At 42.1% G+C, this 11400-nt stretch overlaps 2 pseudogenes; one reads left to right on the top strand and one right to left on the bottom strand.

The window, feature by feature from the left end:
• LOC145401977 (maltase-glucoamylase-like) overlaps positions 1-759 on the top strand; it is a 189263-nt pseudogene extending 188504 nt beyond the window's left edge.
• An 8535-nt stretch (positions 760-9294) lies between these two features.
• LOC145401976 (maltase-glucoamylase-like) overlaps positions 9295-11400 on the bottom strand; it is a 223993-nt pseudogene continuing 221887 nt past the window's right edge.

Below are 11400 nucleotides of genomic sequence, written 5' to 3'. Positions count from 1 at the left end.
GCTACTGTTCAGCAGTAAAATCTGGGTACGGTATCTGCTGTTAACCAACAAATGCGATCTGTGCTTTAGAGGAATACCGGGACTCTGGGAAATGCAAATTGTATGTCTTAATGATCCTCGTATGTAATTGATAGGCTTAAAATAAAAAAATGACACCTTCAAATCAGACAAGGAGGTGGAGGGTTTAGAATCTCCCCTCCCTAAATCTGAAATAAATAGTGGTTATCTGTTTCAATTACTCCTATGCAGTCGACTGATATATATCGGTTATAACTAAATAAAACCAACTAATCTTAGTGCTTATTGTGGATAGCCTGATGGCGGTCTCGTCCTTCGGTATGTACTGCTGTCTTATTTCTTGGATCGTATATCTGTTGCTGGTTCGTTGTGATTGTTGATATCAGGCACACATTATTTCCTATCATCTTAATGTTGCTAAAGTAGGCAAGGTTACCTTCCGATCTCACACTTTTCAGTTTTGGTATATGTCGTTCCAGCACAGATTTTTGACACGGAGAAAGGAAGTGGAGGTTGTAAAACCTTCCCTCCTCAATTCTTAAGTGGTTTTCTGCATTAATGACCCTTGTGTAACTGATAAGTCTCTTTTAAATAACTAAAATTCGGGCACTGAGACAGATGAGACTGCTGGGTACAGTTTGCTTCCGCTTGTCCTTGTTCACCCAGACGTATGACTCTCGAGAACTTGGATGTAACACTCCTGTAAGTCGTGTTCGGGAGGACGACTGGGACTTATCATAAACTGATTATCTGGCTGAATCACCCTGGCGCACTACATAGGCATGAATTTAAGTTTCTTTTTTTTTCCTTTTCTTTTTCCTCCACTTTTTCTTCAACTTTCTTTTCTTCCTATTTCTTCTTTTCCTTATTCTTTTTTTCATTTCGTTTTCTTCTCTTTCATTCCTTTTTTTTTCTTTCCGCTCTGCTCTTCTTTCTTACTCTCCAGGAACTTATAGCTGTTCATTAATGAAGATTCGAGCTTCCCATTGCAAATTTGACGTTTCCGAACAACACATTTCACACAAAACGATGGCAAGCCTGGCTCCATGGTAAGGTTCGGCAGCTCCATTGTGCCCTGCAGGATAGCTGCTCCATTTACGGCGGTCTCTTCCCCCTTTCGCTAGCGTCCACAGTAGAGTCTAACTATGCTGCATATATATATATATATTTTTTCCGCTACCTTGTCACTTTATGCCGCATTGTTTTGCACGATCCTGCGACATATTTTGCTTCTTGACTGGAATCGTCTCGGCAAGCGCACTTCCAAGCTGACAATCTTTACAGTCCTCATTCTGTAGTTTTTTTAATTTGTACTGTCAAGGAATCGATTTCACAAGTTGAATGTATTTCAGCCTTTTCTTTAGTTCTTATTTGATATCTTGCTGTTGCGTACATCATTTCTTGGTTTTAAAAAAATCTGTAATGCAGTTTTCAATATCGCAGGTTAAATATCATTTAGCAACTTACAACATAAGTTTTTAAGTAGTTTGTCTGGAAGATGTGAGATGAGAAGAATAAGAGGTCACTGACCTATCTGGCAAAGTATCTGTAGACTGAAGTTTGATTACAGCACGCATGACTTGGAGAAGACATGTTATTGTTATTACTGAATCCCGGTTTTCTGGCCGAGACCCATCCACCACAAGCAAGCACCTACTGTGGGGTCGTCCTACAGGCACAGTATAATGCATACCCCGTATGGGGATCCGACACCCTCTGGTAGCTGCGCCTCGCCAAGGTCGAACCAAGGTCTTTCCCCTGGCAAGGTGCGGGGATTATGTCGAAGCTTGGCTCCGGGTGGACGCCGCGGCTGCCCCACCTAGGGTGCACAGCGCCAGAGTCTAAATATACCATGTCAGTCCACTTTTGGCAAGAATTTGGTCGAAGTCGCGCATGACATCATGATGCCTTCAAATGCTGGGTTTGTCACAGGGATTGGAGTCAGTCTTCACCGAGACAGTGCAGGTTCCACATATCCCCATAACTTGACATTTCCCTGACTGTTGGTAGGGATGCCTGATAAATGTGCTGTTTACGGCTAAATAATGTGGCAGTGTGGTAGGTTACAGAAAATAAGAAAAAAACGTGAGAATTACCTAAAACTTTGAGGTTGCAACCATATACATGTTCCCCCTGAATTCGTTTTCTTTCATATAGGGGCCAGGCTCCAATAATAATATTATTACAGAAAACAGAGGGACATCGTGATGTCACATAGAAGCCCCGCCTTCCTGCTTGTGGACTGACTTGGTATATTTAGACTGCACAGCGCCAGCACATGTAGGCTCCTCATCAGCGCCACAGAAGACATCCAATACAGCATACTGATAGGCAATGCAGACGACATAGTCTGAGAATCGGACATATTACTTGAATCTGGTGACTACTTAGCAGAATAATCAAACCTTCCCAGGCACGCACTAGTCAACTACGACTTCATTTGTGTTTCATTGGATTTCAGTAATCTTCACACAGAACTTAAGAAAAGCATTCATTACATGATTGTGCAAAGATTTTCTAGTGTGGAAGGTATATTGCTTAAAGCCGTCGTAAGTATGCACGATACAACAAAAGCAACTGTGAGGTTGGCTACTGCACTGGTTGAGAGGTACGACTTTGGACCGTGTTCTTGGTGACATAAAGAGCTTCATGACAAATCTTCATCAGCGATATTATTTTATAGTTACCGGTACACGTTTTTATCCTCCTGTACGTCACTGATGCTAACTACGACGATATCAAAGTAACATAACATACGAAAGTGCATCAATATGTAGCAAGAATAATAAAATCTCTGAGGCTGCGTGCACATCAAATACTTGCTGGCGCGGATAGGAGTTCTGCATTACTGCAGCCCAAATAAGTGTAAAACTGCCGCCCATATCCATGTCCGTAAGCATTTGGTGTGGACGAGCTCTAAGGGGGAGGTGGTATGTATAAAGCCTCCTATGGCGCTAACAATTGTGTCCTTAATGTTGGAATTTAAAAAAAAAATCGTATCATTATTTTTATTTTTTATTTTTTTTTACGTGTCCGACTCTGGGCAAAGGCTCAGGGCCTATTTCTTGAGGGCAGTCACCTATCCCAAGGCCCAGTAGTCCTCCTACACCTCCACATGTAACCACTTCGGCGCTAACACCCACCTTCCATATTGAATACATGCTAGGGCTGTCTCATACAGGACTGGTGTACTGGTATTAGCGGGGGTACTTTTACGACATGTCGGCGGGTCATCTGGTAGATCAGGAAAGTCTGCTTTTTAGGAAATTCAAATCCTTAAACTGTTCCCTGCCCCAGCCGGGATTCGCTCCTAGTCCATTAGGACTGCAGGCCGCCTCTCTACCGATTCAGCCACCGCCTTCCCCTCTCATGGTCGAGACATCTCCAGGATTCTAGTCTAGCTAACATCAGACGATTTATTCAGATGAGTGTGCCATGAGTCAGGGAGTGATAATGTTGACCCCTTTCATGGTCGGGACAACTCTAGTATATTCCATTCCAGCTGACGCTTGGCGCTTTCACTAATATGAGGGTGTTGTAGGAACCTGGTAATGTTAGTGTGCATGTGAATAAAATGCTATAAGTTGTGAAAGCAACAGCAATTATAAGGAAGTTTTGATGAAAGGAGGCACAAAGTGAAAGCTGCATGTTCTATGTGTGCAGAGGTTGTAGACAGAAGATGAGGCATGGAAGTTACGTAACGCAACGTTCTAAAGGAAATTGTAAAGTGTTCAAAATAACTATTTTTAAGTGTAAATATTGGCAGCGGCTAAGTTTCAATAAGGCACGGAAGCTAATTGTGGTTTGAGACTATATAGCAAAGAAGTAGAGACTGAATGTTCAAGCACTTAGGATTAACCGTAGGAAGGGTTGGTGGCTTGGTGGTATCGCGTTTGTCTCCCGGATGGGAGATCCTGTCCTGCAGTGGAGTGTAGGAAAGGGAGCAAAAAGTGAGGAGAATGATACCAGCACTGAGAACAGTGGCAAGAAATAGGAATGCACATGTGGGAGGACCACACGCCAGTATACTCTAACACTAATGTACGATAGTGAAACACGACTATGCTGGAAAGAAGTGAAGTCAAGAACGACATGAAGGGCAAGATGAACAAATAAACAATTTCACAAATGTTATGAAATTGGTGCAGTGGAAAAAACAGAGACTTACGTCAGGTGATTTGTCAACATGAAGCGAATGGAGGATAAGACAAGGAGAATGTATGAGTGTGTGGAGGTTGCAGGGGCCAGGAGGGGTAGAGTGTTCAGGGTAGATGAGTACATAATGAAGGATGTTGTCATCAGAAGGATCGTTAATAACTAGGGGCAGGATATCTGGGCCGTGTTTATCAACTCTCTTTAGTAAAAGATTGCTTGTATAAATTATTGTCTTCGCTCACACACCTACTAATAACTTTACAATTAAATTAGAATGATATGAGGTATTGCAGTAGCCAGCCTTTAACGTCAGATATGGCCGGCCATCTCTACAATACAAGTTCAAGCCTTTTTATGCGCGTCCTGAAGGGCAACTGGTCCGTAAGCCGGGGGAACACAAATCTGTCACTGGAGAAGTGGCCCGCCCTCACCAAGTTGTTCTCGCAGGAGTGTAGGTGTGGAAGGGATTTGACGTATAGGATGAGAAGTTTATGTTTAATCTGTAATGAAGTGGATGTGTTTGCGAGTGAGAGAGTCTGTACATATCATCAAGGAAACCTCAACAGTTTGAATGCATATGAGAATACCCTCTTCCAATGTCTGCCCTCGGGCGGAATTAAATCTAGGCCAGTAGGACACGTAGCTCAATACTCAACTGACCTGAGCGCCGGCCGTTTCAAAGTGAGAATTAATATTACATTATACGAAAAATAAAAAGATATCTGACAACAGTTAAAAGCCATTGGACACTTCTAAGGCCCCTGGAGTAATTACTGTCGAAACCACTCATCACAGAAAGTGGTATCAGGTAACAGAAATATGAGAAGTAAAGGAGTAACTATAGCAAAGTTCAACACATATAACGGTTCATTACTCATCCTCATGTTTTGGGGGTATAATTCACATCAATTTCTAACATTCTTATCCCTTACCTAGACAACATAGCTATTTGCTTTGAAACTCTTTACCACAGAGCCATCTTGGTGTAGCCCCGCGTGAATCCATTGGTCCATACCTGATTTAGCCTATTGTCAACAACATCTATGTCTACCTGTGCGTGCCATTTTATAATTACTAGCCACAGTCTACCGATTCCTACTTGGTCTTAAACAACATCGTTCCCCAGTTCTGGTAAAACTTGTGCTGATATGTTAAATAGGGAATACAAATGAAACACGAAAGGAACAGCCAGAAAGTGCAACACCCGCACCCTACATGTCTGATACTGAAACAATATACCTCTGCCCTGTGACCTTAATCTTTGACCGTTTGTTAACATCGAATGGCTTCATCTTTACCCACAGTGCAATCCTCTCGCCAAGTTTGGTCGAAACCGGATCAGATCTGTTTCAAGTGGCCTTGCCCTGACTTGGCTTTCAACCTGTTGTTCTCAAAATTCGAATCACTCCATTATTGCCTGACCAAGATTGGGCCATATCATTATTTTTTTTTTGTTACATCGTTCACACACACACACACACACACACACACACACACACACACACACACACACACACACACACACACACACACACACACACACACACACAAGGGGGACTGAAAGCAGCACACCCCCGTACAACGTGCATGTGTGTGTTAAAATACATCTATCATTCAATCTTTTTCCGTATCAGGGGCTCAAGGATCTGAAGCTAAGTCCAATATTTATGGAAAGGGTGACTACCTTGAACGATATGCGAGCTGTGAACCCCCATCACTCCTAGGATGTATTGTTAAAAATGTAATATTAAAAATAACAAGGTAATAATTATAGTAATAATAATAATAATTATTATTATTATTATTATTATTATTATTATTAATTGTTGTTGTTGTTAGATTATTTAAATACAGGGTGATTCACTTACTAAGAGGCCCCAGGATAATTTCAGAATGTCTGTTATTGATGAACGGACATAAATGATATTCTGTACTGATAAACTTCAATCACTGCCAGTCATATACAGTACTGCTTATGAGAAACACCCCAGCATTTGAACTACAAGAAATAGATGCTGGAAATGTAATGCTTCTCCCACCAGTGCGTCGCTGAAGAGACATCCGCTGGTCATTTGCATAGGTCTAGCGATCATGCCATACCCGATAGCTGATCACATATTCTAAAATTTCTGATTTAACTCGAGATTTTTTCATGGCTGTGAGGACATCTTAAGGGAAGGGGATTTCAAAAAATTCATTGCACATTTGAACTGCCAAAAGAAAACCTTACGACGGAGAATACAGCCATCCCAGAATCTAAAATAATCCGAAGATTCCCAAATTTTGAACACTGAGTTTGATTGTCTTTAAATGATGCATGAGACCTTCATCAAGATTTGGTGGAACTCTGAATACATCGTAATTAACTGAAGAAAATAAGAACCAATGTTCATTCAAATCAGTTCATTACTAATAAATATTTTTACCATTCAAGGACCTCATTTCAGTCTGTAAAAATAATAATAATAATAATAATAATAATAATAATAATAATAACAATAATAATAATGTGAGTAATTATTACTATTATTATTATTATTATCATTATTATTGTTGCTGTTATTATATTCTGTGGTAGGTGGGGGCGCTCACCATCCACTCACTCGATGTAGAGCCGCTTTCAGGAGTCTGCCCTTTCCTCTCTTCCATCCTTCTTTCCTTCCATCCTCTTTTGTCTTTCCTTCATTCTTTCCTTATCCATCTGCCTACGAGTGATTTTACACTCCCTCTTCTGTCTTTCTTTCCTTCATTCTTTCCTCCTCATTCTGCCTGTGGGTGACTCTACACTGAGTGACAAGCCAAATGGTTTCCTGTATACCAAGAAACCATTTTCTACGCTGGGTGGTAACCATATAACCAAATTTTGGCGCCTAGTGGATTAGTGGGTACTATTGCGCTCCAGTCGGATTGAGCCGGTGAAGGTTTATATACAAGGGGTGGTTGGGGTTGATTGCTCATGTAATGCCATTCAGGGATGAGTGAGGCTGGTCACTCTCATCTTAAATGTCGGGACCAACTGCCTAGCCCCGGGCTCCTACGCTCCTCATGGGGCAATGTAGGATTGGATGATGGATGGATGGAGTTGTTATTATACTGTTATCTTTTATTATTATTGTTAATATTATTGTTATCATTATTATTATTATTATTATTATTATTTTATTTCTATTATCATTATTATTATTTTATTTCTATTATTATTGTTATTATGATTTGTTGTTGTTGTTGTTATTATTATTATTAGTTTTTGTTGTTATTATTATTGTTATTATTATTATTATTGTTATTATCAGTCACTATTGTTATTAATCATCCGAAACAGTATGCTAACATTTTCAATAACGCCTTGTACAGATGCGCGAGATTCATCGTGCGTGTGTGTGTGTGTGTGTGTGTGTGTGTGTGCGCGCGTGCGTGTGTGCGTGTGTGTGCGCTTGTGTGTGTGTGAGTGTGTGTGTGAGTGTGTGTGTGTGTGTGTGTGTGAGTGTGTGTGTGTGTAATTCACCGGGTCGGTCAGGATCACTGGATGGTCGTGATCGTCAGCTTTTACCCTCCCGTAAGGGAGCTGAGAGCTCATATAGTCCGATTTAAGGGCAAGGCTGTGACCTTCACACACGCACACACCCGTCCCCTTGCTCAAGGGGGACAGTAACCGCCCACTTCGTCAGTGAAACTTTTCGCAACCTGAGCGAGGCTCGAACTCCCGTCTACCAGATGGCAAGCGAGAACGCTACCACTGAGCCAGCGAGCGGTGTGTGTGTGTGTGTGTGTGTGTGTGTGTGTGTGTGTGAACTCCGCCTAGGCTCTCTGATGAATTTCAATGAAGCTTCCTACGTGAGTTCGTCTGACTGCCCCGAAGGTCTTTCATTATATACAGTTTTCCAGCCACGATTCTTAGTGGAAGGCAGCGTCCCTCACCAAATCAAAAATTCTCAGAAATCGTGAAATGAGGACAGATATGACTTTGACATAATGCATATGATACATCGGTAATGCGATATTTCAAGAGCCAGACCTCCCCATAGATTCTAGGGTAGGGGGTTCAGCGCCCTCTCAGAAATAAACACGATCAGAAATACGGGAAAGTGAACACATGGATTAAAACGAAATCGGCATACATCTCGCAGGATTGGCAGTGCAGTTGTCATGTTTTTACTGAATGCATAGAACCTGAATACCTAGTTTAGTATTATTGCCAGTAGTAGTAGTAGTAGTAGTAGTAGTTGTTGTTGTTGTTGTTGTTGTTGTTGTAGTAGTAGTAGTAGTAGTAGTAGTAGTAGTAGTAGTAGTAGCAGTAGTAATAGTAATAGTCGTGGTGGTAGCAGTATGCAAATGTGCCTAATTTCATACACATTTTCTCAATATTATTAAGAGGATTTACATCACGCGAAGGCTGTGTAGAGTTTGTTATCAATTATTTATATTTATGCACGCAATATAAAGTACTTTTTCATTATCGTATTTACACTATATTCTCTCTCTCTCTCTCTCTCTCTCTCTCTCTCTCTCTCTCTCTCTCTCTCTCTATCTTTGAATCTATATGTAACACTCACACCTCTCGGAGTGTATATCTGTTCAATACCACCACGACAATAGTAGTACTCGTACTCTGGTGAGCTCTGACAACTGTCCTCTAGGTTGCCATGACTACCAGTGACGCCACAACATGAGTACCTTTTCATTGCCTCTGGGATGACTGGGGGAAGGATAAAGAGGATCTGTTGTTGGGAGTTTCTACAAAGAAGGAAGAGTCATGGGATTCAGATGTTTTTTTATCAGTGCTGGAGGAATATAATACGTATACAAATTTATGGACTTTTCTTTTTCCACTGTTAGGCATTTTTTGAACGCTAGAATTATGCCCATCGACTGCACGCGAGACAAAGGCATATAACCACAATGGGATAATATCTAAGGAGAGGAGGATCAGTGACTACCACCTCATTTTCTTTTTCTGTTTTTTTCCTAAGTAACACAAGGCTTTATAGCAGCTGCGTATTAGTTTTCACTGGAGTTTTGTTCGCTTTTTATTCTGAGTCTACTTCCCTCCTCCCCTCGTCTCTCTCTCTCTCTCTCTCTCTCTCTCTCTCTCTCTCTCTCTCAATAATAGAGCTAAAGTCATTATGATCCGCTATGGTGACAGTGGACTGGCTTGATATTTGATAGTCTCAGGTTCAGGCCCTGGAGGTAATGTGTATTTTCAGCTACTGTCCCTTGCTCTTGACTCTTCTACATCTTCCCACTCATTCCCACTCTTTCCCTCCCTTTTCCACACTCTCTCACTCCCTCCTGCTACCTCCTTCTCCCTCCCACTCCCACTCCTTACGAACCTTCTTTTCCTCTTCCACTCCCCCATTCATTTCCCCCACTCTTACAGTTCCCTCTCTTCCTCCAGCTCCCAATCTCTCTCCATCACTTTCCCATATCCTCCTCTTAAACTTCCTAGTGTGGGAAGTACGTGTCTTTCCCTTCCACTCTCTTTTACACTCCCTTTCACGTTCTCCATCTCACACTTGCACCCTCCCACTTAATCCCTCTCCCTACCACTCCCTGAAACACCCTCCCATTCCTTCCTACACCCATCATGTCTCACTCCTTCTCACTTCCTCCTTTTTACTAGTCATTTCTCCTTCCTCCTTCTTTCTCCCATTCTCCATCGCTTTCCCACACCCTACCACTAACTGTCCTACACCCTCTCCAACACCGCCACTCACCGTATAGTAATCAAACCAGTTGTCCTGTGGGAAGTACACCTGCCTCTCCACCTGTCCCTCCTTCAGTACAGGTGACACCATGAACCCGGACCCCCACAGGAACTGGTCGTCGATGCCAAGGGTGTGGCGGTCACGGGGGAACCTGCAGTGGGAACGGCAATGGTGGGAATAACTGAAATGGTGGAAGTAAGTGAGATGGTGGAGATGGGTGATGGGAACTGAACTGGGAGAAATGGGAGAGGATATGTTTTGTCGGTATGGAAGTGGTGATGTAATTTTGTTTCGTCCATTCACCCTATTGTCTCTCTCTCTCTCTCTCTCTCTCTCTCTCTCTCTTACACATTACATCTGCCTTCACCATCTGTAAATTTTCAGTACTTGCCTCACTTCTGTTCATTGCCATCACCTCAGTCAACCTTCTACCACAACTTCTGCTCCCTCCACCGTCTCCTCTTCGTTTCCACCCGTATTCATCCTTCCTCCTATATTCATTCTTCCTCCAAAACTGCGTCCTACAGTTTTCCTTTTTGCGTCCTTCTTCCCACAACAGTTCCTTCGTCATTTTCTCTCTCCTCCTTCTCCCACTATCCGTACCATTTTCACAGATCTCATTTTAGCCACCCCGCCGTATCTTTTCCAATGTACTCCCTTTATCCTACCCTAAAACACACACATACACACACACGCACACACGAGTTAATACAAATTCTCTCTCTCTCTCTCTCTCTCTCTCTCTCTCTCTCTCACCCACCCACCCACACACACACACACACACACACATACACACACGACCAAATAACACACCATTCACCTTCCATCATACAGGTCACCACCCTCGAAAAACTCGTTTGTCGTATACAGTAGAGTGAATAGAAGTGTGTGTGTGTGTGTGTGTGTGTGTGTGTGTGTGTGTGTGTGTGTTTACGGAGAATGAATAAAAGTGTATATGAATGGCTATATCAGGAAGTGTAGAGGTGCACGTTTTCAACACTGTGGTTCCCCCTAACACTGTCGAGTTTGTTGATCTGAAAAAAAAAAAAAATGTGGGTCAGGTATTTTATTGATGTGTGGTATGATGCAAGTATAGGTGCGGAAGTCTCTCTCTCTCTCTCTCTCTCTCTCTCTCTCTCTCTCTCGTGTAGGTACGGAGGCGGAAGTAGGCGGTATGTGTATTTATATTAAAATGGTCGGGTCTCACTTTTCTCTTCCTCATTCCCTATCCTTCACTTTCCCGTTATCCCTCTCTCCATTCCTTTTTCTCTTTTTTCTCATGTTATTTTGCATCTTTTCTCTTGCTTTCATCACAACAATGGCTTCTTAAGATTATGCACTTGCCACCTACAGACAATTATATTGAACTCAGGAGAAAATTGTCGAACTGGTGGAGTCTCAAAGAGCATTCATTAACCACTTCACTACAAGAGTTAATTCCTAAATAAAGTCGTCTGCGGGTAACAATTATAAAACGAAAAACATGTACGGGCTGATGACACAACCTAATTTTCCAGCTACG

Source organism: Coenobita brevimanus, chromosome 57 (genome assembly GCF_032717465.1).
Source record: "Coenobita brevimanus isolate Jiangsu-jjx chromosome 57, ASM3271746v2, whole genome shotgun sequence".
NCBI lineage: Eukaryota > Metazoa > Arthropoda > Malacostraca > Decapoda > Coenobitidae > Coenobita > Coenobita brevimanus.
The sequence above is the reverse complement of the archived record's forward strand: the minus strand, read 5'-3'. Positions and strand labels throughout refer to the sequence as shown.